Genomic DNA, 6,720 nt, shown 5'->3' with positions numbered 1-6,720 from the left:
GCGGTTCCATCCCTGCCATCCCTCAGTGCTTCCACCCTCCTGGAATCCAGCAGGGATCCCGCCCCATGATTTTCCCTGCTCCTTCACGGGGGCTAGGGGTGGGGGAGAAGGTTGGGGTGTTGGTTTTTTTTTTCCTTAGGAAAGCAAACTGGCAGAATTCCTGCCACAAGGAACGAATTTGCACACACACTTTGATCCCTTTATGATTTTTTTCTTTGTGTTAGCCACATCCTCTTCGCTGCACCACTCAGCCAAAGATGCTTTAAATTAGATGAGGCTCGGCAAACACTCCCTTTGTGGCTCCCTCCCCCCCAAGCCTTGCCTGCCCCCGAGGTTTGGGATTGGTCTGGGAGCCAGAGCTTTGCCTCACATGAAACTGGCACAACCCAAAAGGCCAAAAAAAAAAAAAAAAATCTCATTTGTCAGCTTTAATCCATCACATCCCCCAAACAGAACAGCCTCCCAAATTCTGCAGCGGTGTTTACATCACCCTGACTGAAAGCTCCATCCGGGCACAGAAATGCTGCAGCTCCGGTTTCACACGAAACTTTATCGTCCCATCTGCCCCAACAACTGGAAAAAAAAATGCTAAAAAAACCCTTTTTGCATTTCTTCCTTCTTTCCCTTCCTGCCCAATCCGGCCTCCACATTTGCACACTCACTTTTTCCCCCCATTCCTGTGATTTCCTGGTAAAAGCAGTGGGTGATGAGCGAGTGGAATTAATTGCTGAGGAGATGGTTAATGGCTGTGCTAATGAAAGTGGCACAATCCTTTGGCATCATCCTGAGCCGTGGGACTGGCATTGTGCACTGGGATTGGGAACACTGACCTCTGAGTGGGGAAAACCCCCAGGAACACCATCAAAGAAGGGCAAATTAGAGATATTTTCCATTGGAAGGTGTGAATGGAAGAGGGAAAAAGCTCTTTTAGCATCAGGTCAAGGAGCAGAAGATGGTAACTGGCCCCACATAAAGGAAATCAATCCAGACAAGTGATCATTCCAGCACTTGGACTAGTGGAAGGTGTCCCTGCCCATGGAATGAGAGGAGCTTTCAGATCCTTTCCATTCCAAACATTTCTGGGATTCTCCTGTTCTGTACAGGTGAAGTTTAGAAAGGATCACAAAGAGTCCAACATTCCACATGCCACGGGACACCAAGCACTTCCTAACAACTCCATCAGATGGAACAACTAGGAAAAAATTATTAAAAAAAAAATAAGGAAAAGGAAAATAACGTGCTTTGGATCAGAGGGTACATTTTGTCTCATCAAAAAATGAAGGGTTTTTTAATTCTCCTTCTGATTTGGTGACAGGATTTCTAATCACACATATTCTCATTGCCCACAGGTTGGATTTCTTAAAAGATTGGAGACAAACATCCTAGAAGTGCAAACCTTTGAAAAACCAGGCTCTGATTGGGACCCCTTGGGTTTGGGATGGCTTTTGAACCCTTATCTTTGAAAACCTCCGGCCCCAAAGGAAACAGCACCTGTTTTTATCCAGCCAAGAAGCGCAGACATTTCCCACGTGGCTGCTTGGAATAAAAATAAGGCTGTCAGGTGATGCATCACAGAAAAATCAGTCTTTTGCCTGTCAGAAAACACCCCTCTCTTATGTCCAAGTGCTGTTACCACCCCCAGCTCTGAAATGAGGGCCCTGGATGGACACCACCATCTCATGTCCCAGCAAACCATAGACCTTCATCAAAAGGTTTTCATCCCAGTCAAAAATAAGAGACTGGAAACCCACTTTTCGCCTTCCTCCCTCACTTCTTGCCTCCTCCAAAGCAGGAGCTGTTTCTGGCCTCCAGATGTCAAACCCACAAGCTCTCCCCTCTTGCTATTTTTACCGTGCTTTGATCTTTAGCAGCGGCTGCCTGGGCAGGGGGGGAGCACAGGGGGTGCTGCTGTGCCCCCTCGCTTCCCTGCACCCCTCAGAGAGAAAAACCACCCAAAAAATGGGGTGGGAATGGAGGAGGGAGGTGAGGGAAGAATCACAGAGTCACAGAGTCACAGACAGCATCACAGTCAGCCACAGTCACAGAGACACAGCATCACAATCACAGTCACAGTCAGTCACAGAGTCAGAGAGTCACAGACACAGACACAGAATCACAGTCACAGAGTCAGAGACACAGTCACACAGAATCATAGTCACAGAGACAGAGTCACACTCAGAGTCACAGTCAGTCACAGAGTCACAGAGTCACAGACACAGAGTCACAGTCACAGTCAGACACAGTCACAGACACAGACTCACAGAGTCACAGAATCAGTCACAGACACAGACACAGTCACAGAGTCACAGAGACACAGAGTTACAGAATCAGTCATGGAGCCACAGAGTCACCGTCACAAAGACAAAGAATCACAGCCAGAGTCACAGAGTCACAGAATCACAGACACAGTCACAGAGACAGAGTCACAGCCACAGAATCACAGGGACATGGAGACACAGAGACACAATCACAGAGACATAGAGACACGGAGACACGGAGACACGGAGACACGGAGACACAGTCACAGAGAAAAGAGTCAGTCACAGAATCACAGTCACAGAATCACAGAGTCACAGAGACACAGAATCAGTCACAGAATCACAGTCACAGAGTTACAGAGACATACTCACAAAGTCACAGAGACAGAGACAAAATCACAGACAGAATCACAGTCACAGAGTCACAGAATCACAGTCACAAAGTCACAGAGACAGAGACACAGAATCACAGTCACAGAGTCACAGTCACAGAATCACAGAGTCACAGTGGTGCTGCATCCAGGCCCATCTTTTCTTGAGGCCCCTGAGGACTATCCCCAAAATTCCATTGTCCTGGGGACTAGAAGGAGTCATTTGTACTTATTTTGGGAGTTTCACGATGCAAAGAGGGAAGGCTGATGGGCAGAAGGGAGGCTGGAGGGCACCTGCCCGAGGGCTCGGCACTCGGTCTCGGTGGGGATGGGTTTTCTGTGGGGTGGGAAGAAGTTTGTTCCACTATTTTGGGCCAAAGTGGGATTCAGGACTTGAGGGCAACCTCAATTTGAGGCATGGAGGCAGCTGGAGGTGCAGAAGGTGACACTCCTGCCTGCCCTTCACCCCACCTGCTCTGGGGGCATTTGATCATCCTGGATTTTCCTCTTCCCTGGAATGGGGGCTGAACACCATGGCATCGAGGCAGGAAATGTGCTTTATATAGAGCAGGGTCAGTACAGCAACAGGAATCACTCCCTGCCTGACCTCCAGGCATTCCAAAAAGAGATGGGATTCCCTTCCAAAGGCAGCTGAGTCATGCCCAAAGCCCTGTCTTGTTATAATTCACTGGGCTGCCTCACCCCACACTGCCTTAGCCCCACTGACACCTTGAAACCCACCCTGTGCCCCATCCAAAAATAAAAAATACGTCTTTTTCATGTCATAACACACAAGAAAAATGAAATTGTGCTATCAATGGGACTCATTCCTGGAGCAAAGGAAGCAATATTCCAGCTGGAAAGTCCATGTCCAACTGGAGAGTTGGGAATATCTTCTTTTTCCTCCCCTGCCAATGTTTTATTGTTGTGGTGGGTAATATTGGGAAGCTCTCCCAGCGCAGCCCAGAGACTCACTCAACAACTCCAGGCTGGCAAAATAGTGCTGAGAGGATTGAGTGGCTTGATGCTTTTATTGGCAAAAAAAAAAAAAATGGAAAGGGAAAATTGATGGTTTTAAAAAACTCTGGGAACAGGAGGTGGAAATTGGTGTTTGTGAGCAGGTTTTTAGCCATTCTCTGCATCCCACGAGCTCCCTGCGGAGAGCTTGGGGTGAAGAAATGTCCAGGTATATTCCATAGACTGAGAGCACATTCAGTGTGCTCCAGGAGAAACTTTCCCATGGGATTTTAGGGTTTTGGGCCACTGAACAAAACATCTGGGCAAGTTTGTGTGCATTTTCCTAAGGAGCAGCAAATTTAGGTCCTCCTGTGTCATCCTTATGTTGCCCAGCTGAGCTGGGACTGAAGAGGTGAATTCAGTGCTCTGAGTCAACATGGAAAAATATAAAAACTCAGGTGGGATCCCTGTTTCCTGCAGAGCTTCTGGGATACATCAGTCGGGCAATGATGGCTGGGCCTGGGGGTCTGCAAGTGCAGATGGGCCTGGGGCAGGGGGAACTGCTCCATGACCACCATGACTACCTCCAGCCAAGCTCCTTGAGCTGCATTTCCTGCCCCAAGGGTGGCCAGGGAGGTGGGGGAGTCCCCAGCCCTGGAGGTGTCCAGGGAAGCACTGGCCATGGCACTCAGTGCTCTGGGCTGGGGGACGGGGCGGGGATCAGACAAAACTTGGACTCGATGGGCTGGGAGGGCTTTTCCAACCTCAGTGATCCTGGGATTCTAGAAATAGGACACTGTGAGATAACGCCTGAGGATCTGACTCCAACACTCTCCCGAGGAACATCTGGCTGGAGGCACCGCCAGGATCTCCTGGAGTGACCAAAAAATGGGAGATCAGGATGCTGGAGAACTTGCCAGAAGCCCCAGCCAGAGCAACACCTTGGCCATAGAGCACATTTAGAAGGTAAAACACCTGAGTTTGTGTCGAATTTCCCTCTCCTCTGCTCCTCAGCACCCACCTGGTTGCTCTTTATTCTCCAGCCCTTCCTTTGTCCTCCAGACAAGGTCACCTCATTGCTCATTGTGGCACTGGGGGGACAAGAGGTAGACTTAGAACATTCCAAGGGTCAGAGCCCCCTCAGGCAGCTCCCCATCCCTGGACGGCAACGTTGGGAAGGCTGCCCACGCCACAAACCCTCTCCTGGGCGTTTTGTGGCAGCCCCAGTGTCTAAAAACCCCAAAGCAGTGGGAATAACACACCAGCAGGTGTTTCCTCTCTATCTCCACGTGCTCAGACATCCCTCCCCACCGTGGCACCGAACCCATTTGCTGGTTTGTGTTTAAAAGCTTTGGCTTTGCCCTGAGGCTCCCAAAAACAAAGCCCTGATCCACATTACAGACAGACCACCCCCCCTCCAAAAAAACTCTCCCCTCCTGCAGCTGTAGCAACTCCATCCCTTGTAAACATATCGAGGCAAGATCAAACCTCGCTCCCTCCAAAGGAATTCCTGCATCCCCACGAGCTGCATAGCTGCGGCTGTTTAGTATTCCCAATTTAGGCCTTGGCAGAGGGGAAGGAGCAGCGAGTCTGAGAGCACATGTGCTGAGAAATGCGGTGCTGAAGGGGAGCCCACCCTTCATTTAAAGGGGAGAACTAAAATATCCCGTGTGTGGGGGGGGTGCAGACACACGTGCACATGTGTCACGGTACTTAAGCAAACACGAGGCCCACAGACCACTGAGCGCTCCCTTCTCCTGCGGCGCATTTGGAAAAGGGCTGATGCCTTCCGGGAGATGGGGAGGAATGGTAAATGTTTGGGTCTGGAGCAGCACGACTCACCGCTGCGCTTTTCCGAGCGGCTTGCGGCGAACAGCAAGTTAAAAAAAACACCCAGCACTTCGGCCTGCTCCACGTCCAAACTCATCCTGTCCCTTCGGAGCAGCGGAAACGGGAGCAGGTTTTTTTCCGTGGATGATTTTTTATGCTTTACAAATCATAGAATCCCGATACGGGAGCCCAAACCCAGTTTTCAGCAAAAGGGAAACAAGGGCTGACAAAAACCTCGTGATCTGAAGGAGCTGGACCCTTCTCACAAGACCTGTTAAAGTTCTACCTTATGGATTAAGCCTGGTTCCAGCAGAAATCAGAAAGGACCTTTTGAGATGATTGTATCAAACCATGTCTAAACCCCTGTAATCCCTCTATCCCCCATGTAATCCTAATAGGAGAAAAATTAACTATTTGGAAACTGCAGCAAAAATTTGTGTAACTCCCCAATTAACATAACCTGTCCCCTTCATTAACATGTCCAGCCCCAGATGGCTTTAAATTGTGTTCTCGTGTTCAATAGAAGATTCCAGTTTCCCCAAACTGGGATTGTCTGGCTTTTATTTTTCAGACCGCCACTTCCCACAATGATTTGGGTTGAAGGGACCTTAAAGACCATCTTGTTCCATGGGCAGGGACACCTTCCACTAGCCCAGGTTGCTCCAACCTGGCCTAGGAGACACTTCCAGCGACGGGGCAGCCACAGCTTCTCTGGGAATTCCATCCCAGCCCCTCCCCACTCTCCCAGGGAAGAATGTCTTCCTTATATCCATATGAATTTCCCCTCTTTCAGTTTGAATTTCCCCTCTTCCAGTGTGAGTTTATCCCTTGAATCATCAGTTCCTCCTGTCCTGGGGGGAAAGGAACCCCGATCCGAGCCCACTGCCCGGGGAAAGGGCTCTAGTTGCAAGAACTGGACTCAGGTCACCCCTTTCCCGGGCTGATCCTCTGAGCAGGAGGGACAAGGTGGTTCCTCTTGCAGAATCAGACCATTCAGGGCTGGTGCCCACCTGGTCCATCCCCTGGAGGGACAGTCAGGGCAGTGACCCTCAGCAGGGGAGGGCATGGAGAGATGCCACAAGTCCTCCCCCTCAGGGAGAAGCTGATGCTCCCTCCCATGTGGAAACACAGCTCTGGAGCAGGAATTTCACCCAAACTACCCCAAGATCTTGCCATTCAGCAAGGCTGGAATGGACAACGGAGACCTCGACGCCAGGATAAAACTGCTTAGCAAATATCAGCTACAAAATGCTTCATTAATCTGTAATTAGTTTTGTTAATTAGCAGGTTCTCACCAGGTTGTG

At 49.9% G+C, this 6,720-nt stretch overlaps 1 long non-coding RNA gene across 1 annotated transcript; it reads right to left on the bottom strand.

Annotated features, from left to right (window-relative positions):
• Positions 1-352: 352 nt before the first annotated feature.
• Positions 353-2,005, bottom strand: LOC113975008. The gene is made up of 4 exons (XR_003536734.1): positions 1,772-2,005; positions 1,492-1,533; positions 1,009-1,192; positions 353-573 (listed from the first exon to the last, which is right to left on the bottom strand). It is a non-coding gene; the product is annotated as an uncharacterized LOC113975008 (long non-coding RNA).
• Positions 2,006-6,720: the final 4,715 nt, after the last annotated feature.

The sequence above is a fragment of the Neopelma chrysocephalum genome, unplaced genomic scaffold, assembly GCF_003984885.1.
Source record: "Neopelma chrysocephalum unplaced genomic scaffold, ASM398488v2 Primary Assembly neopelma1_130, whole genome shotgun sequence".
In the NCBI taxonomy this organism is placed as follows: Eukaryota; Metazoa; Chordata; class Aves; order Passeriformes; family Pipridae; genus Neopelma; species Neopelma chrysocephalum.
This window is presented reverse-complemented; position numbering and strand designations above follow the sequence as displayed.